General features: G+C 40.5%; 1 protein-coding gene across 2 annotated transcripts in view; it reads left to right on the top strand.

Moving 5' to 3' along the window:
- The window catches only part of LOC140469212 (probable voltage-dependent N-type calcium channel subunit alpha-1B), a 624,066-nt gene that overhangs the window by 200,983 nt on the left and 397,419 nt on the right, over positions 1 to 25,664 (top strand). The window lies entirely within an intron of this gene.

The raw sequence follows: 25,664 nt of genomic DNA, 5'->3' as shown, positions 1-25,664 counted from the left end.
TCCTGACCTCTGCGGCCTATCACCCTCACCTTAACCTCCTTCCACCTATTGCATTTCCAATGCCCCTCCCCAAGTCCCTCCTCCCTACCTTTTATCTTAGCCTGCTTGGCACACTTTCCTCATTCCTGAAGAAGGGCTCATGCCCGAAACATCGATTCACCTGCTCCTTGGATGCTGCCTGACCTGCTGCGCTTTTCCAGCAACACATTTTCATCAATAAATTTCTACCACAGATACCCACTTAGTGGGTTTAATGTTACTTCATCCAGTTTGCCTTCTTCATGATCTTGAAATTCTACTTGAGGTTTGAATAGTCTCACCTGTATACTCTGGTAATCATCGTGGCTTCAGGCGATTTTCAAACACCTGTGAACACGACTTAAAAAAGGTGTTGGTGACCTTTGCTCATGATAGTCCAGGTCAGGAGAGCAACATTAGCCCAGGTAAGAAGCCACTTGTCGCATTAGATGAAATTTACTCATTCAGCTCAGAGTGTGACTGAATCTCACAAGTTTTTGATTGCTGTTACATAATATGACATGATTGGTGGCATGATCCAGTATAATGTTAATCTTAATTTTTAATGCCACTCATTGTGAACAATAGCTGGAATAGCTACTAGAATTTAATTTAATTTAATAAAATAATTCAGTTGTCAAAACATGTCCAAATTTGATACAGTATAAACTAGCTTTGTGTGTTCAAATGAAGGACACATTGCTTCCACTTGGTCTCAGTAGACTTGTCGTCGATGGTCCACTGACAGATTCAACAATACCTGAATTTATTGGTGTTACTTTGGTGGATGAAGATCTAGTTCTACAGTGGAACACAAAGCTCTTTTTAAAAAGAAAACTTGTTCACTTCAAAGTCCTTTTCTGAAAACCTTCGAATGCTGCAATAAGACTATTAACAATCTCAGTGCAGCATTTGGGTACCAAATGAGCTCTTCATAGAATCATAGAATCAGTACAGTGTGGAAGCAGGCCATTTAGTGCATGGAGTCTACACCAACTCTCCCACCCAGACCCACCTATCCCTGTAACCCTACATTCCCCATGACCAATCCACCTAACTTGCATATCTTTTTTTAAACTGTGGGAGGAAAGCAGAGCGCCAGGAGGAAACCCATGCAGACACAGCGAGAATGTACAAACTCCACACAGACAGTTGCCCGAGGGTGGAATCAAACCCGGGTCCCTGGTAGAGTGAGATGCCATGCTGCCCCAATGATTGGCTCTTGATTAGCCAACAATACCAACATGAAGGCTGCTTCTTCTTACTTCTGGATATCACTCATTTCCACCCCTGTCTCAGCTCTCCCACACCTGTGTTATCTCTAAACTTGACTATTCCAGTGCAACCCTATCTGGCCTCCCAGATTCTACCCTCTGTTACCTTGAAATCACCCAAAGCTCTGCTGCTCATGTCTTAACTTAAATCTAATTCCATTCATCCATGGCATGAATGTTTGCCTACATTGGCTCCCAATTAATACTTCACTTTTAAAATCCTCATCCTTGTTTTCAAACACCTCCATGGCTTCACCCTGTCCGCTCTTTGTAATTCTTCCATTCTCACAACCTTGTGCTAAATTCTGGCATCTATAACATCCCAAATTGTAATTGCCCCACCATTGGTGGCAGTGCTTTCAGCTGCTTCGGCCTTGAGTTATGGATTTATTTTCTCTGACTCTCTACCTCTTCTTCGTCCTTTGTGGAGGTCTTTAAAATCTATTTCTTTGACAAAGCCTTTTGGTAATTTGTATATATCTCCATGTCCGGTTCTGCATAGTATGTTGTGAAACACCTTGAGATGCTTTACCATATTAAAGGCACTATATAAATAAAAGTTGTTGTTTTTGAGAAGTTAATAATAGATTTGTTTGCACCAGTTACCTGTATTTTTCCTCTAGAACAGGATGATCCAACCAGGTGTGCATGACAAGTTGTTTTTGCTCTAGATATCTTCTGTCTACTGTGGCTTGAAGTTATGCCAGACATTCTTGCTTTTTTGCTCATCTATCTTTTCTGGGATTTTTTGCTGTTATGACAGCTTTTTCTTTATCTTTAAGGTCCAGCTTTGGAAGCATACTTGAATGTTTATGTGATAGCTTTGGGAAAGAATTACAGAGCCCACTGATTCCTGTTCTTCTGGAGGAGTTTCACATGGAACAACGCACCACCTTCTTATAACAATGATAAAAAACAATTCCACAGTATTATCAGGGGATGATGTTCATGATACTGAAACTTACAGTTCTGCACCAATGTGTTCATGTTCCAAGTGTTTTGTCACATCAAATATGTGGAAGACTTATCCATGAACAGGAATTATTACAGAAAGTCATTTTTTCAGTAATTCTTATTCACGAGTGTGTGACCCCCCACCACCCCCCCTCCCAGTTATCAGCTTGGATGTGGCTTGCATTCAGCTAATGTTTGACAGTTGTTTAATTTAATTAATATTGTGAATAAAACTCAACTCCAAATTCTCAAATTTGCAATAATTTACAGTAAGGGTCCTGATTTTGTTTTGAAATAAAATTTAATATTTTAGATGTTAATTAGTTCCCAACACTCATCTTGTGTAATTTGGTTTCAAAACGATGCTTTTGCTCGGATCAAGATAATTTTATCTTCCTTCCTCAAATGTTTGTCTACGTTGCCAATCACAGTTCTTCTAAAAAATTGGAAGTTCTGCATCCAGATGATTAGAGTCAAAAAAGGGGAATTAACAACCTTTTGTAGAATCACGTCAGGTTTTAGAAGTGTCTTACAGTTATTGTAGATGAAACCACAAAAAAAAACTGCCATAGAGTGTGAGTCACTCGCTTGCAATGAAAGCTACCTAATAAAAGATCTTGAAAAGCAAAGAGATGTGAAATGTAGGTTGGCAGATTTTGGCAACATGTCTGTGGTGGTACAGCTGTTGGACCCCTGCTGTGGTTATAAAGTGTATCAAATACATAAAAATATTTGCCATAATAGGTTATTGTTGCATAGTAACAGCATGAGCAGATTGTATGCCTTTAAGTGGGAATCAATGCTACATAGCTGCTAAGAAGACTGTGTCTATGGAAAGACACGTAATTCACTCAAAGACTGTGTCAATTGATTAAGGAAGCAGCCAGGTGCCTGTGTGGGCACTATGTCGAAGGATTTCACACTGAAATGCACAGCGCTGTTTTTTTCCTTCATTGCATTTTATGAAAAGTCTTGAGTGGGTCCAAGGTTCTTTTCTGGTGCATAACCAAGACATGTACCAGTCCTGAAACAGATGTCCATTCATCATTGCTCGTCTTATCAGAATAAAAAAAATCTTAAGGGATATTTTAAAACAGCAGTTAGGCCCCTTGCATTTTTAATGAAGCTGAACACCAGTTCCTAGTCACCATTCAAAAATTAGACCTGACACCCAATACAGAGTTTCAATGTACACAGGTTGAAACTTGCTGCTACGCACACTATATTCTGCCCTGGAAACTTTAAACAAAAATGCAATACAATGCAGTTTGACTGTTTGAAAAAGAAAGCAGTTATAGAAGAAAATTGTATATTCAGCAAATTCAAGATCTAGTAAGTTTGCAACTTTCTTACACACTCTTCAATTATTAAGGAGCTGTATCAAATCCTTAAACTGATTGCCTCAAACTCTTTATTAAGTGGTAGAAAGTCAATGTTGGTGATAAGGATCTGGCAATGCTGTTGGTTCACGCAATTGTCTGGATTTGTGAAGACAGTACTTATGATCCTAATTGACAGAGACCAATAACTTTTAAAAAGAAATTGGAACTTCCAATTCATAGCTGAACAGATGATATGACAAAACGTAATCTTTTAAGACAATTACTATAACAAATAGACTAAAGGTGGTTTTGACTAAACACTGTTTTGTAGGAATGTTATATTTTATATTACGACATAGAATTTTTAACACAATTAGAAGAAAATCCTGATCAGATTTTAGTGACACTGTTGAAATAACTCCACGGACATCGATATCCCATCATCAAGTCACCCTTTATTTACATGTGCACAGTATGTGGACTTTGGCCAGTAGCTCTGAGGCAGTCTCTAGAATGAGGAGACTCTCTGACATTGCTGCTTATATCTGTCAGCCAGAGCTCCCTGATTGACCCAGGTTAACAGCCCTAATCTGGGATCTCATAGTCACTGTGATCCACCTGGCCAACCCTACTCCATCATTTACATGGACATTCAATTCTCTCAGAACCAATATAAAATTGACTTTTGGCTCACAAGTGTTTTACTTTTTACTTGTTTAGTTCTGGATTTAAAACTCTCTCATGCTATGGGTTATCCTGGAATCATCGCCCTTTAGGTAAAACGAAGCAATCTTCCAGTCTTTATGTAGCTACCTTTGAATTTTGTCCTTCCAATCTGAGTGCAAGCTTTCATTCACATTCCTAAATGGTGAACGATAACATTCTGTGCTGCTAATAGTTACTCTCCCTTCCTGAATCTTGACAGACTCACTCACCTAATTATGATATTTCAGAAAAGACTGTATCCTGGACTTTACAATGTCTTTCTTTGCAGCTATCCTCCATGGCAAAGTGAATCATGTGGACCTTGTATCTAAGTTGAAATGCTGATTAGTTACCATTTACACTTCAAATCTATTCTACCCTGGAATCAAATAGGTAGTTCAAAGTATACACTTATTTAACCTGACATTTTAACAAATTCCGTTAGATTTGGATACCTGCAGTCTCACAATTGCCTGCAAATGTGAATCTGCACCTTCTTCTCAGTAAAATAATGTATGCCTTTCTTCAATATTTAATTGACCTAACACCCAGATCAGTTGTCAGTCGTACTGCAGTACAGATGACATGACATTGTTCATTTTGCCTTAAATTTAAAGATGCAGTCCCAAAAGATACTTGTTTTATAAACATCATGGGTGTAAAACTGTACATGGCTTGCTGTAGGGAATGGTAGTTAATATATTTTATTTATTAATTCATGGGATGAAGGTGTCTCTAGCTAGGTCAGCATTTATTGCCCACTCCTAATTGTCCAGAGGTCAGTTGCGAGTCAACTGATTGCTGTAGGTCTGGAGTCACATAAAGGCCAAACCAGCTAAGGATGACAGTTTCTTCCCTCACAGGACATTAGTGAATCAGATGGATTTTTCTAACAATTAAAAATTGATTCATGGTCATCCTTAATTCCAGGCGCTTATTAAATTCAAATTCCTCCATCCACCAAGGCCAGGATTTGAACCCAGGTCCCCAGTGTATTACTTAGGTCTCTGGATTAGCAGTCCAGCAATAATACCAATTGACCATTACCTTCCCTATGTGCTAAAGCATTCTTTGATTAATTTCCAATTGTTGCTCAATGGTGAAGTTGTACCATGAAAGAAGTGAGCATTCAGTTCAGAACACATTGCTGTGAAGTATCTCATGTTGGGAAGAACTGCTGTCTCTAGAATTGTCAAGCAGCCAGCATCATTCATTCTTTTTGATTGCCATTTTAATCCTTCTTGAGAGGATTAGGGGACTAAAGTTAGAAGGGAAATATACAATGGAAAGTTTAAGAATAGTCCAGCCTACCCATGATTTCATGTCACATGTTTGTTTATTTGTTAGTTCTATTTGCCAATCAACAATGCGTACCATCCTGTGGTTTAGAGAATTCAATTGCATATTGGCATGAGTCAGAGCTTGGGAGAAAGAAGGGTTTTTAATTGGTTCTCTGCATGAAGCAGGTTATGAAATACTATGAGATCAACAAAAAAGCAATTTCCTGTTCAATAATCATCTCACTCGGGTGTTGTCTGGATTCTCATAAATCTAGCCCTGGCAGAACCTGATTTTCGCAGGAAGCTTGGAGTGTTGATAAATATTTAGATCATGCACATATAAAACCCTTTCTTCTTTTTACATGATTCATTCTCAAAATAGAGCTGGTAATGGCAGATTAGCTTATCAGTTGAGTAACTGAATATTGAATGAGGAGAGAGGTCCTAGTTATCGGCCTCATTTTCAAGATCATTGGTGCAGCATGAGTAGAGAACCCCTTGGGTTCATTGATGAACACTAAAACTTGAGACCGGAATTGTGACAAAATAATGACTCTCTGGAATCTTGTGTCTTTTTTTTTCAATGTTTAGCAGAAATTGTACTTATGATGGGGCATCAATACAACAGGTTTAATTGAAAACAAGAAAGAACAGTGAATCGAAGTATCATGATTTTATTTCTCATGCCTTTCAGCATTGTCTACTTTATTTTCTCTGACCTTTAGTGATTATAAGAATTAATTGTCTGCTGCCATTATAAATTATGAATCCTACATTTTGAGGAGCTGGAGGTTGCCATTTTAAAAACTATCCTGAGGGACTAACTAACTTACACAAGACAATTTCTGTCAGTATGGACCTATGAAAATGATAAGTGGAAATTTATGCAAATCAAAAGCTTAAAAAACACACACACAAGTAATTGCAGTTTATTATGATCTACTACTGCAGGGTCAGATTTGATGTTGTGACATCTGGTACACTAGACAATTATAATTGTCAGTCAGCTAGAGATGTTTAAATAGTGATTTGAGCAATTCTGTGCTGAGGTCTAAACTCATTTTAACAGTGTACAACAAAACATTGGCAGGATCTCACTGAAGTAAGAGTGGAACAAAGACTGTGTGGGAAGCCTAGTGATTATTAGTATTATTTATATGTATTTAACAAGAATACCTTATTGTATGAGACAAGTCAACAATGACATTTCTGATGGCATAAATTAGGAGCCTGAAATTTGACCATAACCTTAAGATTCAATTATTGTTTTGATATTTTATATAACGTAAGGCACTATAGTATGCATTTGTTTTTAAATTTGATTGTAGATTCTGACTGACATTTTTTAAAATTGCAATGGTAGGGTAAATTTGACAAATGTCAGTAAAGATAGGGGTGACATCAGACCCAGTCGAGAGTGTGAAAAACACAACAGGTCAGGCAGTATCCACGGAGCAGGAGAATCGACATTCCGGGCGTAAGTCCTTCATCAGGATTCCTGATGCTGCCTGACTTGCTGTGCTTTTCCAGCACCACACTCTCGACTCTGATCTCCAGCATCTGCAATCCTCACTTTCTACTAGTAACATCAGACCTAGAGCTGCAACAATGTAACCGGTGACATAATAATACTTGAGTTGTAGAATGAGAGGAAGTAAAGTTACCCATTTATACTATAGTGAAAAATGGGAAGTTATGAAAACATTCACAATTTTGCTGAGTATGTAGAAAAGTATAGATTTTTTTTTCCCAGTGGAGACCCTATATTCGAAGACAAACATCTGAATTCAGCACTGAACTGTCTTGGGACAGCTGAGTAAAATTTGTTACCATGGGGAGCCTGACATTTAAATGTTGAGTCACAAAAAAGAACAACAGAACTCTGAGGTATTGGTTGCTAAGATGCAATTAGTTGGATTTGGAACTTTATGTAAGTTTCAGAGACTTCAGTGAGAATCATGGAGCTACAAGCCTAGAATGTGGGAATGTCATTTCTTATTTTCCATTTTGGTGTGTCAACTGTCTGTTGATGATGCAATTTGTAAATGTTTAAAAATACCAATTGGAAATGATTGTTAATGAATTATACATTTGATGGCAGCAATTTAAGTGCAGAAAGATGTCCTTGGTTATAAGCTAGCAAATCCTGCAAATGACATTGTTTCTCTTTCCATTTTACTTATTTATATCAAAACCAATTGATCCTTATTTCATAATGTTAAAATAATAGACAAATAGATTTGCTACCAACACCACCAGTGCTTAAACCATAATTTTGTCTTAATTTCCAGGTTTAAATCTCCTTGCTGATGTGTTACAACGTCACTGTCTGCAGATTCAAGCAGATAACCTTGTTTATAGAGATCATCAAATGGTCCAATTCAATACTAAGTTTAAAAGTATTGTATATTCAGTTCACATTTGCTAGGGGAAAGATACAAAAATCGCCCAAGTCTCTCTATATGTGGTGTGTATTGTGGATTATATCCCAATGCCGCAGTGTTTAGGCAGATCAGTTTGATGAAAGGGCTCAAACTCCATGGAACCTGCCATAATGTTCCCATGGTACTGTTCTGTTAGCTGTTATGAATGTGGAAGTTCTACATTAGGTTTTGAAATACAATTTTTCACTTAAATAAAGCAGAACATCTTGGATAGGAAGGATGATGATTGTATTGCCTGTGCTCAGAGACAGGCCCACGTGATCCAAGCTGAAGCCTGTTGAGATCAAGGAATAGTTTTCATACCTCGTATAGAAACAAAGTGTTTTTGAACACAAAAGTAGACACAAAAACAAAGGCAAAGCACTGGGGGGATAAGCAGCATCTTTTGCTCTGAAGAGTAGTTTGAACTGTCTCTGTGCTATGCAGAATGCTTGTAACGGTTTTTTTAATTCAAAAAGGAAGTGAATAAGACTTACGGGAATTTGCAATGCAAGGAACAAGGAGCCATTGAAGTGAGCTTTAATGTTAAAGTCACATGGAGGGATGGGCATTCAAAAGAACAATTTTGTTATTGTGGCTATTAAATCAGACTATTAAATTATGTTGCCAAAAGCTTCATTACTTGTCCAGTCTGGGTATACAAAATAACAGTTCTACATTCTTCTAATTAAATCCTGAAAATCAAAATATCTGCCAACTTTCTTTCCCCCTGATATTTAATGGGGCTTTATTATCATTAAAAATCTCTACCAGATGTATTTGCCAATTTTCCTTTTACACAGAGGATGCTCCAGATTCATTATCAAACTCCTATTCTGAAGTTTAACAAATAAACGTTGAATATTATTTGTATAATGATTGAGGGGGGTGGGGGTGACAGTTATACCATGGCAGATGCATCATTTGGTGCAATGCAACCTTCCCACAAGTGCTGTCTTGTGTTAATGCAGAGAGAGAACCTTATCCAATGTTAAAGTATGTCCCCAAAAGTAAATTCTGTTAAAAGTAACTATTTTGTGTTTTGATATTGAGATCAAGTTCTTCTTGGTTCTAGAGATAACTGCATTTATTTAGTGCCTTCCCACACTAAAATGTGATTCACCAATGATTTTGGCAGAACTGTAAATTATGTACCTAATTTACAAAATGAAATGTGATGTAAGAGTTACTGCCCTTGACACCAAGACAGCATTTAATTGAGTACGATATTAAGGAGCCATAATAAAACTGAAGTCAATGGGAATTGTGTGAAATTTCACCACTGGTTGACATCACACCCTGTACTAATGAAGAGGGTTGTAATTGTTGGAGATCAATCATCTCAGCTCCAAAGCTTTCTGCAGTTTCTCAGAATGGTGTCCAAAGCCCAGCCATTTTCAGTTGCTTCATTAGTAACGTTCCCTCCATTGGAAGGGCAGAAATGGGAATATAAGCTGATGATTTGCACAATGTTCAGCAGTATTTACGCTGACTCAGACAGTGAAGCAGTCTGTGCCTTTATGCAGCAAGTCTTGGAGAACTTCCAGGCTTGAGCGGATAAGTGGCAAATAATACACGAGCTACGTAAATGTCAGGCAATGACTGTTTTGAACCAAGAGAGAATGTAACTAATGCACTTTGGTGTTCAAGGCACCACCTTCACTGAACACTCCACCATCAACATACTTAGGAATGCCCTTGAGCAGAAATTGAACTGGACCAGTCTCATACACACTGTGACAACAACAGCAGCTCAGAGGCTAGGACCTCTGTGGTGAATAATTCATCTCCTGTCTCCCTGTTACCTGTCCAACATCTCCAAGGCACAAGTTGCAAGTAAGAGAGAATTCTTCCCCCTTACTCAACAACACTGCAGAGACTTCACACCATTCAAGATAAAGCAGCCTACTTAATTGGCATCCAATCCACTACATTCAACTTCTACTCCCTTCACCATGGAGACACAATGACGGCTGTGTGTACCATTTAGAAGATGAACTGCAACAACTCCCCAAGGCTCCTTAGTCAGCCTCTTCTAAACCCATGACCATGGCTATCATCTTTGGTGTGAGAAAATTCCACCAGTACCTTTACGGACCTTATGTTACGGTCGTGGAGGGTGTTGGTGAGGCCTCTTCTGGTCGCCCTGATAATGGAAGGATGTTATTAAGCCAGAGAGGGTTCAGAAGAGATTTATAGACTCATAGAATCCCTACAGTGCGGAAGCAAGTTATTCGGTCCATTGAGTCCAAACCAACCCACTGAAGAGCATCGCACCAAGACCATCCCAATCTCTGTAACCCTCTATTTCACATGGCTAAACCAGCTAGCCTGCAAATCCCTGGACACTATGGACAATTTTCCATGGCCAATCTTCCTAACCTGCACATCTTTGGACTGTGGGAGGAAACTGGAACACCCGGGGAGAATGTGGAAACTCCACACAGACAGTCGCCTCAGGGTGGAATCGAACCAGGCCCCTGGTATGGTGAGGCAGTAAGGCTGACCACTGAGACACCATGCCACCCATTTACCAGGATGTTGCTGGGTTTGGAGGGTTTGAGTGATAAGGAGAGGCTGGGACTCCTGTGGAGTTTTAGTAAAATCATGAGAGGTATAAATAAATTCAGTGACAGGTGTCTTTTCCCGAGCACGGGAGATTTCAAGACTAGGGGGCATAATTTTAAGGTGAGAGGAGAAAGATTGTAAAAAGACATGAGAGGCTCTTCATTTGGAGTGGTTCGTGTATGGAATGAACTTCCAAAGCAAGTGGTGGATGCAGGTGCAGTTATAATACTTAAAGGTCGTTTGGATGAAGGGCTTTTGCCCGAAACATCAATTTTACTGCTCCTTGGATGCTGCCTGAACTGCTGTGCTTTTCCAGCACCACATTATGGTTGGCATGGACTGGTTGGACCAAAATGTCTGTTTCCGTCCTGTGTGACTATGACCATTACCATCTAGCAGGACATGTCCAGCAGATACATGGGAGCACCATCACCTGCAAGTTCCCCTCCAAGCCATTCACCATCCTGAACTGGAACTAAATTGCTGCTCTTCCATTGTCGCTGGGCTAAAATCTCAGAACTCCCTTTCTACCAGTATTTTAGGGCAATTAGCGATGGGTAATAACTGCTGACTTAGCCAGCAATTCCCACATCCCGTGAACAAAAAAGGAAAGCTCTAAAGGTGACTGTCATCTTTACAGTGCATTTTCAACACCTTCCTGACACTGCTGGGGAAGATTGACAGTGAACTTCTGGTTTAGTCAAACCGAAAGTGGAGCAAGTAGCTCAGGAATTTGTAAGAACCTGTAACATGTGGAGTATCTCTTATACATTTCTCGAGTTCTTGTGCATTTATACAGGCAGGCAACATGAACTCACCCTTATAGAACATAGAACATAGAAAAGTACAGCGCAGAACAGGCCCTTCAGCCCACAATGTTGTGCCAAGGATTATTCCTAATCTAAAATAAAATAATCTAACCTAAGCACCCCTCAATTCACTGTTATCCATGTGCATGTCCAGCAGTTGCTTAATTGTCCCCAATGACTTTGCTTCCACCACCATCGCTGGCAACGCATTCCTTGTATTCACAACTCTCTGCGTAAAGAACCTACCTCTGACGTCTCCTCTATACCTTCCTCCTAATATCTTAAAACTATGACCCCTCATGCCAGTCAGTCCTGCCCTGGGGAAAAGACTCTGGCTATTGACTCTACCCATGCCTCTCATTACCTAGTATACCTCGATCAGGTCACCACTCTTCCTCCTTCTTTCCAGAAAGAAAAGTCCGAGCTTAGTCAACCTCTCTTCATAAGACAAGCCCTCCAGTCCAGGCAGCATCCTGGTCAACTTTCTTTGCATCCTCTCCAAAGCCTCCGTATCTTTCCTATAATAGGGCGACCAGAACTGGACACAATATTCCAATTGTGGTCTCCCCAGATCGAGATGCAATAAAACCTCGCGGCTCTTAAGCTCGATCCCCCTATTAATGAAAGCCAAAACACCATCTGCTGTCTTAACAAGCCTATCCACTTGGGTGGTAACTTTAAGGGATTTATGCACTTGAACAACAAGATCCCTCAGTTCCTCCTCACTGCCAAGAATCCTGTCTTTAATTTTATATTCAGCATTCAAGTTTGACCTTCCAAAATGCATCACTTCACATTTATCCTGGTTGAACTCCATCTGCCATTTCTGAGCCCAGCTCTGCATCCTGTCAATGTTGTGTTACAGCCTGCAATAGCCCTCGATACTATCAATGGCATCTCCAACCTTTGTGTCATCAGCAAATTTATTAACCCACCCCTCAACCTCCTCATCCAAGTTATTTATAAAAACTACAAAGAGCAGAAGCCCAAGAACAGAGCCCCATGGGACACCACTCAACACTAACCTCCAGGCAGAACACTTTCCATCTGCAACCACTCTCTGCCTTCTGTCAGCCACCCAATTCTGAACCTAGACAGCCAAATCTTCCTGTAACCCATACCTCCTGACTTTATGAATGAGCCTACCATGGGGAACCTTATCAAATGCCTTGCTGAAGTCCATATACACCACATCCATTACTTGACCTTCATTGACCTGTCTCATCACCTCCTCAGAGAACTCAATAAGATTTGTGAGGCATGACCTGCCCCTCACAAAGTCATGTTGACTGCCTTTAATCACGCTATGTTTTTCCACATAGTCATAAATCCTATCCCTCAGAATTCTTTCCAAAACCTTGCTGATCACAGATGTAAGACTGACTGGTCTGTAATTGCCAGAGATTTCTCTATTCCTCTTCTTGAAAAGAGGAATAGCATTCACCTCCCTCCACTCCCCTGGTACGATTCCTGTGGAGAATGAGAAAGCAAAGATCTTTGCCAAAGGCTTAGCAAGCTCCCTTCTCACTTCCTGGAGCAACCTAGGATAAATCTGGTCTGGCCCTGGGGACTTATCAATCATAATGTTTGCCAAAATTTCCAGCACATCAACATCATCAATCTTGATCTGTTCAAGCCTGTTTCCCAGCACCTCAAAGTTCTCATTCACAACAAGGTCCCTTTCCTTAGTGAAAGCCGAAGCAAAATATTCATTTAGGGCTTCCCCTATCTGCTCAGATTCCCCGCACAAGTTCCCTACACTATCCCTGACCGGCCCGCTCTTATCCCTGATCATTCTCTTATTCCTCATGTCTGAGTAAAATGCCTTTGGGTTCTCTCTAATCCTTCCTGCCAAACCTTTTTTGTGCCCCCTATTGGAGCTCCTTTCTCGTAAGCCTGTAATCCTCTAAAACTGTGCTAGATCCTTGCTTCCTCCACCTTACATAAGCTACCTTCTTCCTTTTGACAAGAAGCTTCTCTGTTCTCATCATCCAACGCTCCTTAATCTTACCCCTTCTTGCCTGTCTCAGAGGAACAAATTTGTGCATCACTCGCAACAACTGCTCCCTGAAATAGTCTCCATATGCCTGTTGTGCCCTATCTGTACTTTCCAACTCCTGTCTGATAATGTCGTAATTTCCTTTTCCCCAATTAAATATCTTACCTTGGTAACTGCTCCTTTTTCTCTCCAAGACTATGGTAAATGTGAGGAAATTATGGTCACTGTCACCAAAGCGTTCTCCCACAGCGAGATCTGACACCTGTTCTGGTTCATTGCTGAGCACCAAATCCAAAATGGCTTCTCCCCTCGTCGGCCTGTCTACATACTGAGTAAGGAAACCCTCCTGAACACACCTGACAAAAACGGCTCCATCCAAACCATCTGCACTAAAGAGGTTCCAGTCAATAATGGGAAAGTTGAAGTAACCCATAACAACAACCCTGCTATACTTGCATTTTTCCAAAATCTGCTAGCGTATGAGTTCTTCAATCTCCTTATTGCTATTAGGGGGTCTGTAGAAAACCCCCAATGAGGTGGCTGCTCCCTTGCTGATCCTAACTTCCACCCATACTGAGTCAGTAGACAAACCTTCCTCAACAACCTTCGTTTTTGTAGCGGTGATGCACTCTCTGATTAGCAATGCTACACTCCCTCCTCTTTTTCCACTCTCCCTGTTCTTTTTAAACATTCTAAACCCTGAAACATCGAGCAACCATTCCTGCTCCTGTGAAACCCACGTCTCCGTTATGGCCACAACACCATAGTCCCAAGTACTGATCCATGCTCTATATCACTCTTATTTCTGACATTCCTTGCATTAAAACAGACACATTTTAACTAATCCCTTTGTTTCATAATGTGAAAAGCCTTCCCAATAGATTAATTACACCCTGTCACTGCCCCATCTGCAACTACCCCACTCTCAGATATGTAGGTCTGGTTCCCACCCCTTCGCCAAACTAGTTTAAACCCTCCCGAACCACACAAACAAATCTCTCACCCAGGACATTTGCGCCCCTCCAGTTCAGGTGCAAACCCATCCTTCTTGTACAGGCCCCACCTTCCCCAGAAGGTATCCCAATGATGTAAGTATCTGAAGCCCTCCCTCCTGCACCAGCCCCGCAGCCACGTGTTAAGCTGCACTCACTGACTGTTCCTCACCTCACTGTCTCGTGGCACCGTTAGCAAACCTGAGATCACTCCTCTACTCGTCCTGCTCTTCAGCTTCCAACCTAACTCTCTGTAGTCACTTTTCAGATCTTCAATCCCTTTCCTGGCTATATCATTGGTGCCAACATGTATCACAATTTCTGGCTGCTCACCCTTCCCCTTCAGGATCCTTTAAACCCAATCGGCAACATCCCAGATCCTGGCACTGGGGAGGCAACATACCTTCCGGGAGTTCCATTCCTGACCACAAAACCTCCTGTCAGTCCGTCTAACTATTGAATCCCCTACCACTAGCGCTTTTCTATTCTTCCCACTTCCCTTCTGAGCCTCAGTGCCAGGGACTTGGCAACTATTGCTTTCCCCTGGTTGGCCATCCCCACCAGCAGTATCCAAAATGGTATGCTTATTGCTGAGGGGAACAGACACAGGGGATCCCTGCTCTATCTGTTGGTTCCCTTTCTGCCCCCTGACTGTAACCCAGCTGTCCTTATCCTGTGTCCGAGGAGTGATCACCTCCCTGTACGTCCTCTTAATTTCTCCCTCAGCCTCCCAGATGATCCACAGTTCATCCAGCTCCAGCTTGAGTTCCCTGACTCGGTTTTCGAGGAGCTGGGTTTCACAGGAGCAGGACTGGTTGCTAGATGTTCCAGGGTTTAGAATGTTTAAAAAGAACAGGGAGAGTGGAAAAAGAGGAGGGTTTGTAGCATTGCTAATCAGAGAGTGCATCACAGCTACAAAAACGAAGGTTGTTGAGGAAGGTTTGTCTACTGAGTCAGTATGGGTGGAAGTTAGGATCAGCAAGGGAGCAGCCACCTCACTGGGGGTTTTCTACAGACCCCCTAACAGCAGTAAGGAGATTGAAGAACTCAAAGTGTGTCATGTCTCTCAGGTGCCACATTCTGCAGGAAGAACATGCAACTGCCCTATCAGCAATACCCCGCTAATCTGAAAGCCCATACAGAACTAAACAAGGAAGAGAAGAAAGGAAAAAGAAATGAGAAAACCTGAAAACTTACCGAGTTTACATACTCTTAGTAAGTTTAGAGGTGGTGGGTGGGAGGGAGGCCCTACGGTGTAGGGTATTAGGTTTAGATCTCACCCACTTAAAAACTTCCCAGCAGTCCTCACTTCTCTCCGCCCTCTCTCCTCGCCGCTGTGTTCAAAACATTTTCCAAGAATTGAGCGAATAAAGAAAAACATGATACAATAACTTGCAATCTTTCTCCAACAGAAAGGGCTTCAAACTCAAAAAGCTGGAAGATCAAAAAAGGCCAGGAAACAAAACTATAAGAATTTGGGAATAAATATTGGAAATAAAATGAAATACACTGGATCCACTCTGCTTTGTAGTTATCAATTCCAAATTAAACTAATCAGGAATTGCAACAGATTTTAATTTACATCTATTTACACTTATTTATAGAACTTATTATTGTCATGTGTACTTTTATGAGAAAAGTACAATGAAAAATATTATATGTCACCCCACCCCCATGGCACCTACATTAATAACAGAAGTCATAAGTAAATACATAAGCAACAATAAAAGTAAATTTAAACAAAAGTTTATCAAAGTTGACCAGGGTTTTAATAGTTGTTACCCATTGTCTCTGCTGGTTTTGGATTTAGAGACTTAATTATAATAATACTATCTTGACACAGCGAATTTAGGCAACCCCAAATGTAATTTGTTTTTCATCATTCTTAGTTTTGGTAGATATGGCTGTTTTATTAAGAACGCTTAAGTATTTTGAGAAGAAAATGGAAGCTACTTGTGGTTCCTTTCAAGCAAGTGCTCACAACCGCACAGTTCATGAGATGACAAATCTGCAGCACTAAGGTGAAAAACAACAAGAATGTAGTAACAGTTCTTAATTTCTGCTCTTGCAGCTTTGCCAAGAATCTTTCAAGTGGAGCAGACATGACACTGTTTGTAAGGTTTGGAGAGAAATGTGTGCTACCATTTATAGAATCTGCCTATTTTATCTTTCTCACTGAAGTGTAATGGCTGCTGCTCACAGACATCTTCAATTCCCCTCAGTGCTTTCCTTGGCAGTTGGTGTTCATGTTCTCTCATCCAGAGGAGGAGGATAGAATATGTAATGACAGATTGATGTCTCTGAAGGTTTACAATTTCTCAATGGGGACTTCATCACTTAGAAAACAAAGAAAAGCTTGATATGATGGTGTCAGAAATCTTACGTTAATTGTCAGGGACCCACTATTCGTCACAAATTATTTCAGAAAGTAGAATCATAGCAACAGGGTAAATCTGCCTCATTTTTATGTATTTACTTCAAGCTTGTTAATATATATTGATTTCAGAATCTGAGTGACAGAAATCAAATATTGCTGAACTTCCACAAAATGTCTGCTTTCTGCTATTGGAACATCACAAAACCATAAAGTGTTAGTCATGTTATTCTATATTTTGCAATACTTGTAAAAATTATTCCGGGTAATATTGTCCGTGATGGCTTCAAATTCACTTTGTATTGGCAAATCTAGTGTATGCATGTTGGACTTGCTCTACTGTGCATTACTTTCCATAATGAGAATTTAATTGTGGACTGTTTCATTCCAAAGGAAAATTGGCTAAAAGCAAATGTGAAAATCAATAATCTAAATTCTGGAGATTAACAGCAGTGACAAGCCACAACCATGATCAATGCACTTGGAGATTTGAATGAGTAACTTCCAGTAATAAAAAAAGAAAATGCTGGGGGAGCTCAGCAGCTCATAGAGCCATAGAGATGTGCAGCATGGAAACAGACCCTTTGGTCCAACCCGTCCATGCTGACCAGATATCCCAACCCAATCTAGTCCCACCTGCCAGCACCCGGCCCATATCCCTCGAAACCCTTCCTGTTCATATACCCATCCAAATGCCTCTTAAGTGTTGCAATTGTACCAGCCTCCACCACATCCCCAGGCAGCTCATTCCATACACAAATCACCCTCTGTGTGAAAAAGTTGCCCCGTAGGTCTCTTTTATATCTTTCCCCTCTCACCCTAAACCTATGCCCTCTAGATCTGGACGCCCCTATCCCAGGGAAAAGACTTTGCCTATTTACCCTGTCCATGCCCCTCATAATTTTGTAAACCTCTATAAGGTCACCCCTCAGCCTCCGATGCTCCAGGGAAAACAGCCCCAGCCTGTTCAGCCTCTCCCTGTAGCTCAGATCCTCCAACCCTGGCAATATCCTGGTAAATCTTTTCTGAACCCTTTCAAGTTTCACAATATCTTTCCGATAGGAAGGAGACCAGAATTGCATGCAATATCAACAGTGGCCTAACCAATGTCCTGTACAGCCACAATATGACCTCCCAACTCCTGTACTCAATACACTGAGCAATAAAGGAAAGCATTCCAAATGCCTTCTTCACTATCCTATCTACCTGCGACTCCACTTTTGAGAAGCTATGAACCTGCATTCCAAGGTCGCTTTCTTGAAACATGCATGGAACGAGAGAGAGAGAGAGAGAGAGAGTTAACAATCCAAAGAAAAGTCATATCAGACTTGTAGCATTAACTCTGTTCCTCTCTCAACACATGCTGCCAGATCTGGTGAGTTCCTCCAGCACTTTCTGTTCTTATTTCAGATCTCCAACATCCATAGTATTTTGCTTTTATTTGAGCAATTTCCAGTGTTAGTGTAGAGACTTAATTGCATAAAGACATAAGTTACCTCCTTGCCCAAGTTATTGTAACAAACCCACAGGGCATTTGAAAGCTGACTTTCTGTCCTTGGAGTAGGGAACACTACCACTGCACCACAAGACCCTCAAAATCACCTAGAATATTAGTAGCAGGATAGATTTTTTAAAAATAACTTGTTCAGACTTGTTACATGACATTGCTCGAGCAGGGGGGAATTTGAACATAGTTTCCCTACCTCTGGCCAGGCTAACCTATCACAGTGCCACAAAGCTCCTATCTGTAGCTTGGTATATATTATCTGTCTTGTATGGTGCATGAGAGAATTGAACCATCCAGATTGTCCCAACCAGATGGCTCAATTTTCCTCCATGCTATGTATCATCAGCACTAAGCACATTTTTGAGATTTTTTTTGTCCACTATGTTTCATTAGATTAGCACACAATTGATTTATTTCAAGCCTTGTGAATAGTTTACTGTCTAAGTTTTTAGCAAAATATCAGTTGGAAGCATGCTATATTCATTAAATATCATCTCACTTCTAGAGTGTTCAAAGCCCTCCTCATTCCTGAAGAAGGGCGTATGCCCGAAACGTCGATTCTCCTTCTTCTTTGATGCTGCGCTTTTCCAGCAACACATTTTTAAGCTCTGATCCCCAGCATCTGCAGTCCTCACTTTTTCCAAATTGTCCCAATAGCATGGCAACTGTTTCCCAAAGCATTTATGCAAATAGGACCTTTTGAGCTTCCCATTATATTGTGACTGGTTTACAATATGGCATTTGACTTGGGCAATTTAATATTATCATTAACTAAAATGTCGTAGCAAGCAAACACCAAATTTTCAGATGTGCTTATCTTCCAGAAAAACAAAACCAAAGTATTAGACAGTGGGAATGAGGTTAAACATGCACCTAAATAGATTTTAAAAAAAAGATTTAGCCAATTGCTTTAGTTTCAGTTATTGCTTCTTCAGATGTAACAGGCCTTTATAACAATCCCTTGTGATATCTACTGGGACTTTCAGATGGTTTCCTGATAAATTGTTGGATTATATTTTCCTTTTTCTTTTGGGGCTCAATATTTGGGAATTAAGAAGGAAGAGACAATTCAGTAGTTATGGGAAAAAAATGAAGTCCTCTACAGTATTTACAATGGCAAGAATGTAAGTAACATGCTAAACATCATTTCAGTGAGAAACAGGACAAACAATTTAAATCTGATTAAAGCTGCTGAGATCATTCAGACAGATGCCACAGGTGGAGCAATAGCTAAGAAAAATGACTTAAAGCTTTTGAGCTAACTGGATTAAATTTAAACAAGATTTGGTGTTTAATTGTTGGTCATCATTTAACTGCTGCATTCTTCATGGCAACACCTCTACCAATTAGACCCACTTGCAAACCAATCAGTGTTTTCTCCTCATAGAGATGTTGCCTTCCTTTTACATTGGCTTTCTTGTGAATTGCCCTGATGAGTACTAAATGAAAAGCTTCAACAAATGTCTCTTGTCAGCAATGCATTGTACACCACAAAACTACCAGCTGCAGGATACAGAACCTCACAAAGGATTCTTCGCACATAGCTTGCCATTAGATTAAATTTTATGTTTCCTTTCAATGATGAAGGGAGGAAAACGTTAGATAGGAAATGAATTGGTATGTTGTTTGAGAGAATTCCAACATTTCCTGAAGCTTTGAAGGAGTTAATCTGTATTCTCTATTATATAGAGTTGTGACTGACATCGACATGGAATTACACAGAAGTTGATCATCGAATTGTCAATATTTCATGTAAAACTTTCCATGTAAACCAATAGTTTTAATCATGTTGATCGACCTGGCTTCCCTATCTCTTTAACCCATTATCTCTCAGTTAATTATCCAATCTGATTTTCGACATGGACATGTTTTCTGCCTCATTGGTTAACTTTGCAAATAAATTTTGCACCTTCACAATTGCTTGTGTAGATTCGCCTACCCTGTTCTCTATATTTATTATGTTTTATGTTATATCTATTGTCTCTCATTCTTGACTTCCCAGCTTCTGCAAACAATCTGATTCTATTGGCATTGAACTATCCCTTCACAATTCAAAAAGCTATTACATTGCCCTACAATTTCTGTCTTTCCATTTATTTCCTTACAATTAGGCGGAAGCCTTTTCATTTTGTGTCATGTTCTTTCTAAACCTTTAACTTCTGTCCTATGGTGCACTGTCAATATGTATGTGTTACTCCTAATTTAAGATTTTAGATAGACCCATTAGTATCTCTTGCCTTTTATGTTTCAGACTGTACAAGAATTAGAATTCTACTAGACTTTTTTAAAACAGTGTTATCAATCTGAACTCTTACATGTAGAAAAAGAAACGAAAATAATTGGAAAATTTAAATGAGCAGGCGAATATATTCAAATACGTGAATGTAAATATCCTGAAAAAGGTAGGGATATGAGCTGCAGACAAAATCTTGCAAGTTCAATTGTAGGAAAAATGCCCCAGTGTCAATTTCCTTGTTCAAGGCAACATCCCCAGCATGGAGGTAATCATTACAATCAATCAATCAGCTGTGTTGGATGGGACATACTGTTGGCATGCCTGACTCAAGACTTCCAAATTAGGTTCTTCACTATCATGTTCATCACAGCAAACATTGCCCAGGATGGAAAAATAACAGTACAAGGATGTCATCAAAAACTCTCTGGAAAAAATTGCAACATCCCCACTTTCTCAAGGACATCTCTAACTCAAGATCACCCAAACTGGCAAAGAAACATCTGCAAAAGTGCCAACCATTTTGAGCACCTCTGACAGGCGCAGGTGGAGACAAGTGCAAAGAGTGAAAGGAGTGGGTAGAAACCCAAGCATTTTACTCATCCACCTCTTCAAACACCGCTGGCCCCAATGGTAACAGAGTGTGTGAACCAAGCATTGGACTGTTTTAGTCACCCTGAGACTTATAACCTTGGAGGATAAAAAGTGACACTTGGTCTCAAGAGACTGTCTGAGAGAGTAGAGTTATGGTGTATGGGTTCTGTCCCAGATTTCCCACAGAGTCTAGTCCCAGATTGCAAAGAGAGATACTGAATAGAGATTTAGGGAGAAATAGAGCACCTTAGATTGATATTTACTGGTTTCCTGCTGGTTCACTTCCATCCCAGAGATGGGCTCTGACATGGTGAGAATTGGAACTTGAGTAAAAAAAAATCCATTGGTGATGCACTAAAAGATGAAAAACTTGTATCCTCATGGAAACTGCTCTTTAACATGCATTCTATATTGTCTTAGCCTTTTCTGACGTAATTCTCCAAATGAATGAGGAAAGTGTTATGGAAGTGTTATTATCTGCGATACAACATATGCATCAGATCAAAGTGAGAGTAAAATGTTTCATTCGCACTACGCAGGATCCATCAGGATTTGTGTTGACTTGACATCTGATATTTCAGCATTTAATTTGAAATATTTGCATTTCATATTTAACTTAAAACCAAAATGCTAGATTAAACCAAAGGAACTGCAAGATTCAGCTCTGGCACAAGAAATATACTCAGTGTTTACTATGCAAAAATCTTTTCAAATGTAAAACATTGAAATGGATTTGGATTTGCACAGGATCGGGAATCAGAGACTTTCTCATATATCCTTTCCCTAGAGGGCTCTGTACATGGTCAATAACCACTCCATGTACCAATGTGGTTAGTTGTAAGTGGTGACTGTCTTTTTTTGAAGTATTGGTTACTTGACCGCTGTTGGAGTTATAAAGTGGAAGAGATACTTGCACGCAACATAAATACTTTTACATAGGACTGATGGAGAATAATTCCCTTTCACGCAAGGGTAAAGAAAATCCATATCCTGACTGGACTCTGCAAATGCCCTTTCTCTTTATTCTAAAGTTAATGTGCAGTACAAAACTACACTTGATAGAATTTATGCAATGTACGTTAAAGAATTCTGCATAATCTTGTTGCATTGTTTATTGACAGAAGAACCAGATGTGAGAGAACTGTTTTAATCTGGGAGGCACTGCCTTTAGTGGAAATAAATTCAGTTGTAACTTTCAAAATGGAGTGGAGTAAAGACTTGAAGAGATAGTGATCAGCAGAGTTCTGGGGGCAGAGTGGTGAAAAATGGGAAGATTTATAATTATATCATGTTTTTAATGATCACTAGATGTCTCAAAATGCTTTACAAAGTCAACAGAGTACTTTTATGGTTTGGTTTCCATTAAAGTGTATGATACATGAAGACAAATTTGCAATCAGCAAAGGCCCTCAACAGGCAATGTGAAAAAGTCAAGGTTATTTCTTTTTGTGATGCTGAATGAGGGATCAATCTTGACCAGGACCCAGGGGATGCTGTTCTTCAAAATAATGCCATGGGATCTCTTGCATTCTCCTGAGCAGAAGATGGTGTCCCGGGATATGTCTCATCCAAAAGGTGGAGCCTCAAACACCTCCCTCAGTAGTGTACTAGAGAACTGATGTGGATCCTGAATCTACAAACTTGTAACTCAGAGCATTATCATGTGAGCCACAATCAGCCAGGCAGAAGGGTGAGACTAATGAATCAACTCTTTTAAAAAGGGAATGCAGTCCAAATGCCTTGTTTTGTCTAGTATAATTCATATATCCCATAAATATCTATTTTATATTACTTCATACAGTAAAGTAATAAAACTGTACCATTGAGTACAGAAGTTATTCAATACTTTTTATGCTCCGCAGTGCAGATAAAGCTTATGATACTTATGTTCACACAATTTATGAAGCAAACCCCATTCCTGGAAATACTTTCACTGACCATAGTCTCCCTAACATATTCAGTATTTATTACGCTGGAGGCAAATTTATTTCAAAAAGGAGAAGAAAAATTGATCAGCATCATTGATAATAATGTGTAGTGCAGGCTTTCAAAGTATCAAACAAAATTTGACAGCGGGCCTCATGAATAGTTAGGCTAAAGGAACAAACCCTTGACCGAAGGGATAGGTTTCACTAAAAACTTCATGGAGCAGAGAGAATGGTAGATAGAAGAGTGTCGGGAGAGGATTTCAGAGTTCAGCATTTCTCTCATGAGGTCTGGGGTGTTCTCACATAATACTACACTGCTCACATCAGGTCTCTGTGCTGCCGCAAAAGTACTCTCCAGTGCTGGGACTTGCTGGGATTCATGCAGCGGGGACCATCTGGGATTCATGCTGCTGGAACCCTCTGGGATTCCTGCTGTTGGGATTCACTGGGATTCATACTGCTGGGATTCTCATTGATTCAAACCACCACTACTCTATTGATGCCCAGCTGTCCACTGGGTCCATCCACAAATAGTTCATCAGTCGCTGTGGTGGAAGGGAAATTGAAAAGTTTAGCTTTTGAAGGCACATAGGTGGCAGGGGTGACACTTCATTGTAAATAGAGCTCCTCAATTATAAATATACTGCTATTTTACATCATCGCTTGTCTGATTGACTGTCTTTGTAACTGCATGAATCAAGTAGCACAGCCATCTGTCCTTAGTGCCTTACCATGTTAGAATCTTGTCTAATGCTCAGCGTAGCATTACATCTTCTCACTGTTCAATGTGGGAGCATCACATGTTGGAAAGTCTTTGAACAGTTGAAGCATTACATTTTATTGAGCCACAGACAGAGCTGCATTGTCTCCTGGGAACCAACAGGGTTGCTTGACTTTCAAGCAATGACGAATTTATGATCAATGAATGATCACTAAACCTATCTACTGATTTTAGATTACTTACAGTGTGGAAACAGGCCCTTCGGCTCAACAAGTCCACACTGACCCGCCAAAGCGCACCCACCCAGATCCATTCCCCTACGTTTACCCCTTCATCTAACACTACGGGCAATTTAGTAAGGCCAATTCACCTAACCTACACATTTTTGGACTGTGGGAGGAAACTGGAGCACCCGGAGGAAGCCTACGCAGACACGGGGAGAATGTGCAAACTCCACACAGTCAGTCGCCTGATGCGGGAATTGAACCCAGGTCTCTGGCGCTGTGAGGCAGCAGTGCTAACCACTGTGCCACCGTGCTGCCGTGGACACATATGTAACTTAAGTGCTATCTTACTGCTAGCGTCTGTCATGTTGGAGGTGTTGTTTGTTCTGCACAGTGTCCTAATCTTCATCCTCGGAACACTATTAGAGCCCTCCCAGCTCTTCACTGTTCCTCACATCCTCTCTTTGCCTACTGCAGTTGTACAGTGCACAGCATGCAAAGCTTAAGTGATACACAATACTCTAAGGTCACCTGCCTCAGGTTAATCAAAGCTTTGGAATCTCATCTTCAGGAGGCCTATTATCTACTCTATGAATACTCGGCAGAATCCGAGGAGCAGGAGAATTAACATATTGACATTTCGAGCATAAGCTGTTCATCAGGAATGAGAGCGTGGCCCAAGAGGGCTGCAAGATGAACAGTTCAAGAGGATCTTGGGGGGGGGGGGGGGCGTGGGCGTGGGCGTGGGGGTGGAAATGAGGAAACTAGTGAAACCACATTGATCCCGCATGGTTGGAGGGTCCCAAGGTGGAAGATGAAGTGTTCTTCCTCCAGACGTCGGGTGGCTCGAGTTTGGCAGTGGAGGAGGCCCAGGACTTGCATGTGGGAGGGGGAGTTAAAGTGATTGGCAACACGGCGGTGGGGTTGTTTAGCATTTCCCATCCCCCTACCTTATCTCAGATCCAACCTTCCAACTAGGCACTGCCCTCTTGAACTATCTTACCTAACAATCTTCCATCCCACCTATTCGCTCCAGTCTCCTGACCGACCTGTCACCTTCAGCCCACACTTTCATCTACCTATTGCATTCCCAGCTACCTTCCCCACAGCCCCACCCCCCTCCCATTTATCTCTGCTCCCATGGGCCACCCCTTCATTACTGATGAAGGGCTTATAACTCAAAATTTCGACTCTCCTGCTCCTTAGATGCTGCCTGACCAGCTGTGCTTTTCTAGCACCACACTTTTCAACTCCGATCTCTAGCATCTGCAGTCCTCACTTGCTACCATATTGTGTTGATTGCCTATTAACTATAGCTAAGTATGTACAAGTGGTGGGTATTCTTTTGAGCCTTATAAAATTACACAGAGATTAAAACTGAAATTATTGAGTTAGAACATGAATGTTTGTAATGGATAGCTCTGTAAATAAATGTGAATGTATTGCTGAAAAAGACATGTTTTTGAAGCTTTGTATTTGTACCCATCAGGACAATTTGCAAGAAAAGCAATGTAATGAGAAACTAACATTTATACTATGACTGGAGACTGCTGATTGTTTGGCCATTAGAATTTGATGAGTGGGGGTGTTGCTATGGAAAATGCATCTACTAATAGTTAACTGTCAAGCTTTGTTTAAATTTCAGAGCCAACCTGCCTGATTTAAAATTTGAACAAAGCCTAGTATCTAGATGTTGATCATCATTGACCTGTGCATTCTCTAAGGCAATGCCTCTCCCA

The sequence above is a fragment of the Chiloscyllium punctatum genome, chromosome 49 (genome assembly GCF_047496795.1).
Source record: "Chiloscyllium punctatum isolate Juve2018m chromosome 49, sChiPun1.3, whole genome shotgun sequence".
Lineage (NCBI taxonomy): Eukaryota > Metazoa > Chordata > Chondrichthyes > Orectolobiformes > Hemiscylliidae > Chiloscyllium > Chiloscyllium punctatum.
The sequence above is the reverse complement of the archived record's forward strand: the minus strand, read 5'-3'. Positions and strand labels throughout refer to the sequence as shown.